This window comes from Rhinolophus sinicus, chromosome 1, assembly GCF_057876585.1.
Source record: "Rhinolophus sinicus isolate RSI-liver-muscle chromosome 1, RSI-T2T, whole genome shotgun sequence".
Taxonomy (NCBI): domain Eukaryota; kingdom Metazoa; phylum Chordata; class Mammalia; order Chiroptera; family Rhinolophidae; genus Rhinolophus; species Rhinolophus sinicus.
Genome location: NC_142501.1, coordinates 178043008 through 178053901, shown reverse-complemented (window position 1 = coordinate 178053901; position 10894 = coordinate 178043008). Strand labels below are relative to the sequence as shown.

Sequence of the window (10894 nt, the reverse complement as noted above, 5' to 3'; positions counted from 1 at the left end):
ATTTTTAAAAGCATGACTGCGCCTGCAGTAAAATGCATACTCTTGTATAATGCAGCTGGAAACATACATTGTGTTTTTTTTTTTTTAACATACATTGTTTATGTCTAGTAATTTCACTTCTGAGAATTTAGTCTAGAGGCATACTAAGAGACTAATAAATGTTATTTATCAATTTTTTCATAGCAGTATTTGTACTGATGAAAAATTAGAAGCAATCTAAATGTTCAACACTGAAGAATGGTTAAATAAATTATGGTATAGCGATGTGATAAAATAAGGCTTTATTATTCACCTAGCAATACCTAACAAATTACCCCAAAACTTAATGGCTTAAAACAATCAATGTTTATTTCTCACACAATTTCTGTGGGTCAGGAACCCAGGATCAGCTTAGCTGGATGGTTCTGCCTCATGGGGTTTTGGTCAAGATGTTGGCCAGGGCTGTGGTCATCTGAAGACTTGACCTGGGCTGGAGGTTCTGTTTCCAAGGTGGCTCGCACGCATACAGGTTGTTGGCAGGAGGTGTCAGTTCCTTGCCACGTGGACCTCCCCATAAGACTAGAGTTACCTCTCATGACATGGCAGCTGGCTTCTTCCATAGTGAGTGATCTAAGAGAAAGCAAAGTGGAAATTGCAATGTCTTTTATGAAGTCATACTCTGTTCTTTTCACAATATCCTATGTGGTGCACGGATCAGTCCCATTTATTGTGGTACGGGGCTGACTAGGGGCATGAATACCAGGAGGCAAGAATTACTGGGGGTCATCAGGGAGGCTGGTTACTACTGTCTGTGCTTTGGCCCCCAATGATTCAAGTCCCTCACACATACAAAATACACTCATTCTTTTACAAGGCCCCCCAAAGTTTCAAGCTGTTACAGCATCAGTTCCAAGTCTAGATTCTCATGATCTAAGTCAGGTCCCGAGACAGGTGAAGCTCTTGGGGTATAGTTCCTTCAGAATGTAGTTCCAAGTACAGTTTGAGTGTAGTTGCTCTTGATCTGAAGACCTGTGAATTAAAGAGACAAGCTATCTGTTTCCATCCACACCAGACATCTACTGGTGGGACAGGCATAGATAGGATAAGTGCTGTAGATTCAAGCCAGTGGAGAACAGGAGGCATGCAGAGCTCACTGCCTCATAGCAAGTCTAAAATTCAGCCAGGCACAAGTGGAAAGTTCCTCAGTTAGGACTCAGGCCTACTCTTTTCTGGGAATGATTCTCCATAGCTCTTGGCTCTAAGCTCTGAGCTCTTGGTTCCACCCTCTGATTCTTCCTTCCTAGTCCATTAAAGGTAACTGGTGGTTTGCAGCTGAGAGACAGTCAGCTTGCTTCCTGCTTATCAAAGTTGGGGAGTCTAAAGGCCTTTTTTCATTTCTGTGCACTCAGTCCAACCTGATAGTGTTTCTGTGGATATTAATTTAAAAAAACACACCAAAAAACAACTTTGTAGGTCACCTGCAAAAGGGTTGTAGGTGAGGTTCATTCCAATAGACAAAAGCTACACCATTACATCGCTTTAAGATAAGCCTTTTTCTACTTTGGGCTTTTGTTGAAATTGCCCTTAAGCTGCTTAAAAGCCGTAGAGTTCTCAAAAGTAAGTACTCTCTTAAATTTAAAAAAATAATTAAAATAGGATTTTACAGTCACAGCCTCAGCTTCATCTTTAGACCAGGTTTTCTTGGAAGAGCCCTGGATTTGATTTTTGCCTGGAAGCCATTTTACAATTTTAGCATTTTCTGTCATCTGGAAAATTTCATAAGCAGAAAGTCGTGACTCTTTTTTGTTTAATAGTTCTTTCAGCTTATCTCTTCTCGTACATATTGCTATAAGCAGCAAGAGGAAAACAAGCACAATTTCAACATTCCGCCTGGAAATCTCCTTGGCTAGATCGCTTAGTTTGTTAGATGCATTTTCTTTTTTTTCCGCATATTTTTTGCATGTGACAGTGTTGCTAAATTTTCTGTCATATACGAGATTCTGTCGTATAACAAAAATCTCTCATCTTCTAGTTTCCAATAATATTTTTTGAATTTTCCTTCAAGCCTCACGAATAGTATCCTTGAAGGTTATCTGGCTTCTGATAACAGTTTCTTCAATGCACTTTGTTTTCACTTCTCAGTCTTTCCTTTGTGCTGTTATAAAGCCCTCCCACATTTTAGAGGGTTTTTTTTTTTTTTGTTATAGCAGTGCCCCACTTCTAGCACCAAAATCATTATTATGTATCTATGTGCAGCAAGTTACTCCAAAATTTAGATATTTAAAACAGTAAGTATTTACTGACTCACACAATTCTGTGGGTCAGGAACCCAGGAGCAAACTAGTTTGGTGGTTCTGTCTCAGAGTCTCTCATAAGGTTACACTCAAGGTGTCATCCAGGGTTGTAATTATCTGAGGACTTGAGTGGGAGGATTTACTTCCATGGTGATAAACTCAAATACCTGGCAAATTAGTGCTGGTTATTGGCAGGAGGCCTCAATTTCTCACCATGTGGGCTTCTATGTAGGGATGCTGGAGTCCTCATGACATGTTAGTTGGCGTCTCCTGTAGTGAGTAATCCAAAACAGAGCAAGGTGGAAGCTGTAACATCTTTTATCACATAGCTTTGAAAGTCACACTCTATTGTTTCCAAAGTATTTTATTAGTTACACAGGTCAGTTATATTCAGGGGGCCAGGGTATTGCAGGGGTCCTAAATACCAAGAAGCAATAATCATTGGGGGTTTCTTGGAGACTGGCTACCACAATGATAATAAATAATTATGGCAGATTTCTAAAATAATGTGTTTGAAAATTTTTTAATAATAGGCTAGATGAAAGAAAACATTCAAAACTTTAATTCAGTATAATCTAAAAGTTATTTAAAATAACTTTTTATATTATTGTCTGGGTGCATCTACTCATGCAGAAAAGATAGACCAGGAAGTAAACAAAAATGTTGGCATTGCTTATTTCTAGGTGAGAGAATTGTGAATTTTAAAGTTTTCTTATTTTTTTGTATGTTTTCAAAACGTAACACTACAGTGTGCGTGAATAGTTCTAAAATTAACAAACATGAATTTTGAGGGCACAATTAGAAAAATACTTAAAATTTTTGTTTATTTTCTTTAAGATACAAACAGTATCATTTCCCCTTGTTTTAAAAAATAAAATTCTAGGGGCCGGCCCGGTGGCTCAGGTGGTTGGAGCTCCATGCTCCTGGCTCCGAAGGCTGCAGATTCGATTCCCACATGGGCCAGTGGGCTCTCAACCATAAGGTTGCCAGTTCAACTCCTTGACTCCCATAAGGGATGGTGGGCAGCGCCCCCTGCAACTAAAATTGAACATGGCACCTTGAGCTGAGCTGCCGCTGAGCTCCCAGATGGCTCAGTTGGTTGGAGCGCGTCCTCTCAACCACAAAGTTGCCGGTTTCGACTCCCACGAGGGATGGTGGGCTGCGCCCCCTGCAACTAGCAACGGCAAATGGACCTAGAGCTGAGCTGCGCCCTCCACAACTAAGACTGAAAGGACAACAACTTGAAGCTGAATGGCACCCTCCACAACTAAGACTGAAAGGACAACAACTTGACTTGGAAAAAAGTCCTGGAAGTACATACACACTGTTCCTCAATAAAGTCCTGTTCCCCTTTGCCAAAAAAAAAAAAAAAAATTCTACACCCTTCAAAAAAACTAATGATAATTTTAAATGACAGGGGCTGTTAACTCTCAATTTGGCAATTGATGACTTATCTCATTAAAGATAATTGTGCTGCCAAATTTTAAATTAATATTTGTACTAGCACAGATGGAATATGTGTGCATGCATACATGAGTGTGTTCAATGGGAAAAGGGGATAAAGTCTCCTTTAAAGATCATTCCTGAGAGTCATTGCTTAGTGAAATATTCTTTAAACTACCAGGGGTGCCAAAAAAAATGTATATACAGGACTTGTACTGATCTTTTTTGTATCGGTATATATTGAGTATTACAATTTTAATACAGTTTTTTCCTTTCTTAAAATCTGTATACATTTTTTGGCACCCTCTGTATTTAATATTTAATACTAATTGACAAGTACAACCTTTTATCGTTTCTCTTTTATTTGAACATCTGCCTCCACACTTTCTCCTAAAATGATGAAATTTAAGGATGAAATGTAAAATATTCCCATAAGATTGTTTGAAATAGAAAAACAAAGCAAAGTTTAATCAGGCTGGATGTGACACTTCCAAAAATATATCCGCTTGAGATCCATTGAAGTTCTTTCTGATAATAAATGCAGGAGTTATTTTTTTCCCTTTGAATCGAGGACAGTCCATGTTCATGAAATTCTTTAATGCATAGTTCATGAAGTTCTTTAAGTTTTTTTTCTAGCTGACTTAAAGGCTTTATAGATTTGATTTAAGGATCTTGAAAATCTTTCTCAATTACTTCTCTATCTTCTCAGATCAGAGCCGCTGTGGATGTTTTTGCAGTTTCATTGCACAAAGGTGCCCAATGGTGGGCTGAAATTCCAGCTCATACATATGTATCCAGGCATACTACTATGAGAGGAAACCTGATATTCCCCCTTCTGTTTTACAAAATGTCTACTGATGGGCTACAGTAAGTTCTCACACTTTTGTATTATGAACCCTAGGAAAACAGGCATTTTGTATATGCTTGTGATTTTTCACTCATTGCTCTGTAATTATTGCTAAGGTATTTCATTGTTGTATATTTTGCTTTCTATAATAATCTCTTTGTAAGTGCCCTGAGGTCAAGAACCATGTCGTCTATTTCTTTTGTTCCTCCGGTTGGCTACTAACCTAACTAATGCCAAACTTTAGGCATGATAAAGAGAGATTTAACTGAAATTAATGTTAGACACCAGAAATTAAAGTCGCTAAAATGTTTATAATCGCTGTACTTTGTTTTTGTTGTCATGTATCTTACACTTACACAAATGCTCATAAACCACAAACACATTCACAAAAATTTTAAAGAGTCATTTATTTTTTAATGGAATTAATAAAAGGGAAAGATGATAGCCATTTATATATACCAACATATTTACATTTCTGGTGCTCTTCATGACTTTTTGTAGATCAAAGTTTCCATCTGATATTATTTCTGTTTAGCCTGTGTAATTCCCTCTAGTATTTTATGTAATGTTTTTCTTGGTGACTTTTCTGTTTTCATATACTTGACAATATCTATTTCACCTCATTTTTGGAGTATATTTTAGCTGAATGTATAATTCCAGGTTGACTTTTTTCCTCCCTTTTGCACTTTAAAGATATCTTTTCATTGTCTCCTGGCCGCTTTTGTTTCTGATGAGAAACTTTTTCAGATATCATTCTAATAGTTGTTCCTCTGTAACATCATTTTTATTTTTTTCTAGCTGACTTAAAGATTTTATCTTTAATTTTCAGGCAGTTTGACTACAGTATGCTTATATGTGGTTTCCTTGTATTTATCCTACTTGTGATTTGCTGGTATTTAAAAAAATTTTTTTTTAAATTGGGCAATATTGGGGAACAATGTGTTTCTCCAGGGCCCATCAGCTCCAAGTCGTCCTTCAATCTAGTTGTGGAGGGTGTAGCTCAACTCCAAGTCCAGTTGCTGTTTTCAATCTTTTAGTTGCAGGGGGCACAGCCCACCATCCCATGAGGGAATTGAACTGGCAACCTTGTTGTTGAGAGCTTGCATTCTAACCAACTGAGCCATTTGGCCAACCCTCCAGAAGCTCAGTGGCAGCTTGTTGTCTTCAATCTAGTTGTGGAAGGCACAGCTCACTGTCCCATGTGGGTATTGAACCCGTAACCCTGTTGTTCAGAGCTCATGCTCTAACCAACTGAGCCATCCAGCCACCCCTGTTGGTGCTTTTTTTTTTCACAAAATGTAAAAAGTATTTGGCCATTATTTCTTCTAATATTTTTTCTTCTGTATTCTCTTTCTTCTCTTCGTGAGACTCCAACCATTTGTAAGACCACTTGATATTGTCTTATAAGTCATTGAGTTGCTCTTTAAAATTTTTTTCCATTCTGTTTTTCAGTTGGAATAATATCTCTTGATTTGTCTTCCAGTTTGTTGACCCTTTCTTCTGTTGCATCTTCTCTGCTATTAAATACATCCAATGAATTTTTCATTTCAGATGTTTTATTTTTAAGTTCTAGAATTTTCATTTGTTTTATTTTTTGTAATTTCATTTTACAATGCTGCTGAGACCCCCATATGTTTACTCACTATGTATAACTGTTCATTTAGTTGTTAATATATTTATACTAGTTGTTTTAAAGTCCTACTCTGATGAGTCCAACACTGGGTCCTCTTGAGGTCTATTTCTATTGGCTACTTTTCCTCTTTATTATGGGACATATTATGGGCCTTTTTTTTGCATATTTTTATTTTTATATTGTATGATGAACATTGTGGATGTTAGTTAGTAGGGAGTTTTTGAAAGGATCTAAGTTTTGTTTTAGTAGGTAGGTGAGTTACTGGAAGAGCCTCTAAATCCTTTCAAACTTGATTTTAGGTTTTGTTAGGGTGTGTCTATTTTGATATTTTTCTTATTCTTAAGGTGTCGCACTTTTTCTAGTACATAGTCATTATTCCTAAGGTGTGGCCTTTCTGGGGTTCATTGAAATGCCGAAGATGCTAGTATGGGTCTTTCCACTCTGGCTGGAACAGAGCTCCAATGTCTTTGGTACTGGTAACCCTGTTCAGCTCTTAGTCTCCACTGGCCACTCTCTGCCCATGCACCATTTAAAACCTAAGGCAAATGCCCATCCAGACTTACATGCTCCCCCACCCCCGTTCTGTGCAACTCCCTCTTCTCTGGTACCTTACCTGACAAATACCAGCCACATTGGCGACCTTGCACTCTTATCTCTGCCTGCTCAGCTCAGCAAGCCCACTTCCCTTCTCTTGGTCTTCATCATCTTGCACTTTGGTTTGAAATACCCCTAAGTGGAAAGCTGGGGTGGACATCATTAATGTTAAATTTTTATGTATTCCCTTATCTCATGGATCTCAGTTCTTTTCTGCTTCTTTCCCCACCTGAAAAGAGTCACCTCATATATTTTGTCCAGTTTTATGGTCCTTTACAGTGGGAAAATATGTTCAATATCAGTTATTCCATCATGGCCAAAAGTCATCCATGTCTAGAATAAAAGGTATATGAACACTGTTGTATCATTTACTGGATGAGTGAATGATGTAGGCCTGAAGTTCATTATTAAAAACAATATACTTGGTTCTATGGAAGGAATAAGAAATTATGCCGCAGGAATAGATGATTCTTTAGGTCTGTCAAGGCTCTTTCTGCCAAATTTTGAACAAAGTGGAGGGAGAAGGCAGAAGTAATTTTTCAGTCATCCCTATCAAAGTGAGCTGTTCTGTAAAAATCCCCTTCACCAAGCGAAAAAAATCATGCATCCTAGTATTCTTGTATTTCCTCTTCCTAAATAACCTCCTACAAACTCATTCTACTCTGAAAAGTAGAATGTGTGGTGGAAGGTTGTTCGGCAGTTCTTCTGATCAGCGCTGGGCTCATCTGGGTTCACTCACATGTGTGTGGATCATCGGACTGTCCTCTAATCTATTATGGCCTCAGTTATCACTTTAGACCATGGTTGGGTCTACTACATGAATTTCATTCATCAGCTGACTAGTTTTTTGATGATGACAGAACACAAAAGAGGAGGTGGGAACACGTGAGGATTTTTGAAGCCCCTGCTTGCATCAATGTTGCTACAACCTGATTGACCGAAGCAAGTCATGTAAATAAGCAGAAAGAGTGTGGAGAGCACTACCAAAGAACATGGATAGAGGAAGGCAGGGATGATTGGTCCAGTAGTGCAATCAATATACAACATTAGCCTTGAGTACCACTATTATTTGCATTTAATTCTGCAAATAACTCAGCAGAAGTTACACTAATGACCTGTTCCACATCTACTTAGTTTTAAGAGCTTGTCAGTCATCTTAGAACAAACACTCTAGAAATGGCAGAGACAGACTGTTCACTCTATTTTTTTCTTGAAAGAATTGGATCTCATAATAAGGGACACACACAGCAACTTAGCAAACGTCAAAGCAAGTGTGTTTCACTTTCTCTCCACCACCTTCTTTCTCCACCTAACTCTCATTAGCAAGACATAACTGCAGATATGAATTTAGTATTGCTGGGATATTTTGGAGGATATTTTCCCTAATTGTCTATCTGTATTATCCCCTTAACCACTGTGCAACATAGTTTCTTTGCAGGCAATAAGGAGATTGAGAAAATTTCAGGGATGAGAGCATGATAGAGGAATTACACAGAATAGATACTAAAATATAGGGAGTTGGTAGAGATTGGATAAACCTCTTAAGAAGAATTTTTTAAATCTATTTTATTTTTCAATTATAGCTGACATTCAATATTATACTAAGAAGAATTTGGTAGCCAATTGCAATAGGTTTGTGAACTCATACTGACTAAGAAAAAAATTAAAAAATTCAGTATCATTTTGTTTTATTTTTCCTTGTTGCCCACCTTTTGAACAAAATGAACTGGCAGAATAGAAGGGGACAATTTCTTTTTCTTTCAGCTGCTACTTGCCTTTCTATTTTCATGCTACCAAAACAGAGTTTGGCACAACAGAAACAGATGGCAGGAAATTTTCAAAAGAGATGGTGTTTTAAAACCATAAAACCAGTAGGAAGCAGCCTTGTTTCCTCATTCCCATGGAAACAAGAATTCGTTGGGATCTGCAGACATGACAGAAATCCACGACTGCACTGTTACTACTGCCCTCTATCTTTGTCCAAGGAAATGGATTTCAGGTCCTGCTCCCATTTGATAAAGGGGGCATACTACCACTTCTTTTCCATGCCTTTCTGACCCCTCATTCATTTGCTGATCTCGACATTATACCACACTGTGTTACTTTCCTCTTTGGTCACAGTTCTTCTTAGAGTCAGAGAACATTACAACTTAGAAGGTCCACAGAAATCATCTAGCCCAATCCCATTATGGAATGCGTGAGATAATAGAAACCTAGAGAGGTGATGTTGAAGTTTGCAGCTCTCAGCACAGAATGTTTCAATCAACTTTGCCTTCTTTTTGTAGCATGTCCATTTTACTAATTAATAGGTGTGTCTGAATTCCTCACGTCACACCAGCTGTTCAGGGCACTGATATCACACTGGCCCTCCATTCCTAGTTCACACCTCAGGCACATGTGCCCTAACCCCTGGTTCCTCCTTCAGCCACAAATAACTCTTGTTACGTAAACTGTTAACTCCAAGAGCTGCCTACCACTTAACTTAAATTCAGATGCATTTGAATCCTATTTGGATCCTAAGTGAGATATCAGCTATAGTACTAGTTAATAGTATACAGTATTTTTTTCTATTTGAAAATCTCATTATAAGAATTTTGGGCCTTCCTCTCAACAAACTTTTCTCTCATTTTGACTAAACTGTAGTGTGTTTCTATTTATATGAAAATCTCCCCAGTCACATTCAACAAAGGTGTTCTCACCCAGCTAACATTTTGTGACATAAATTATTATAATTCAATTGATACTTTTGCAGTTAGATTCATAGGTTGTGATTAGTTTTTAAAAAATTTAAATTCATGTTTTAGGATGTTTCTTGTTATTCTCAGGAAAGAGAAAAAACAAACAAACAAACAACCCACCAAGGGCCAGCCCGGTGGCTCTGGTGGTTGGAGCTCCGTGCTCCTAACTCCAAAGGCTGCCGGTTCGATTCCCACATGGGCCTGTGGGCTCTCAACCACAAGGTTGCCAGTTCAACTCCTCAAATCCTGCAAGGGATGGTGGGCTCCGCCCCCTGCAACTAAGATTGAACACAGTACCTTGAGCTGAGCTGCCTCCCAGATGGCTCAGTTGGTTGGAGCTTGTCCTCTCAACCACAAGGTTGCCGGATCGACTCCCGCAGGGGATGAGGGGCTGTACCCCCTGCAACTAGCAACGGCAACTGGACCTAGAGCTGAGCTGTGCCCTCCACAACTAAGACTGAAAGGACAACAACTTGAAGCTGAACAGCACCCTCCACAACTAAGATTGAAAGGAGAACAACTTGACTTGGGAAAAAAAAAGTCCTGGAAGTACACACTGTACCCCAATAAAGTCCTGTTCCCCTTCCCCCCCAAAAAAAAATTCAGATGCCCCTTTAAAAAAAACTGTTCTCTGTATCTATAAAAAAACAAAACAAAAACAAAAACAAAAAAACCACCAAATACCTGACTGGATAAAGAGACTATGCCAAGTAGCTTGGAGTTTCTCTAGATTAGGGGTTTAAAAGCTTGGCAGGCTTCTGACCCTACTGTGTTTAGGAAGAAACAGGGCTTGTGACAGAATGAACTCAAGAAATGCGGGGGATAGAGCAAAAGTGGATTTTTCATTTAGATTCTTTGTTTATCAACTCATAAGCCTGTATTCCAATGTTTGGGAAGAATAGGAATTGGAACATGATTGAATCCAGGATGATTTAGGGTCTTATGCAACCTGAGCAGCATTATTGCTGGAACCAGTAAGATGACTGGGAGTGATCTTTATAGAGTATTTTCATTATTAATGTAGGCAGCGGTGAATGTTTATTGCTCCCAGGATGTAGCTGGTTGGTTGTTGTGTCTTTAAATATAAATCCTTGATACCAGACAATTTTTCTCATTTACCTTGTTCTCCTATACATTCAGGCCCAGAGAAGCCTGTTTTGGGTGGAAATGCCAGCCTATGGCTATGGTGGCTCTCAAGGTCTTCCCACCACATACAAGGGCCCTGGGTATGTTCTGAAGTGATGGAAGGCCTGTGTGTTCTGTTGTCACCTCGCCACCTTAAATAAAGACCATACTAAAAAGGTTGGGGAGGGCCAGAGCAGGACTGTCCTGTAAGCTAGAAAAAGCAGATTGTACGTAGACCACC

General features: G+C 38.7%; 1 long non-coding RNA gene across 1 annotated transcript; it reads right to left on the bottom strand.

Moving 5' to 3' along the window:
• Positions 1 to 274: 274 nt before the first annotated feature.
• LOC109452260 (uncharacterized) lies at positions 275 to 8104 on the bottom strand. Its single transcript, XR_002138114.3, has 3 exons — positions 6810 to 8104; positions 2441 to 2543; positions 275 to 1008 (listed from the first exon to the last, which is right to left on the bottom strand). It is a non-coding gene; the product is annotated as an uncharacterized LOC109452260 (long non-coding RNA).
• Between the last annotated feature and the right edge of the window lie 2790 nt (positions 8105 to 10894).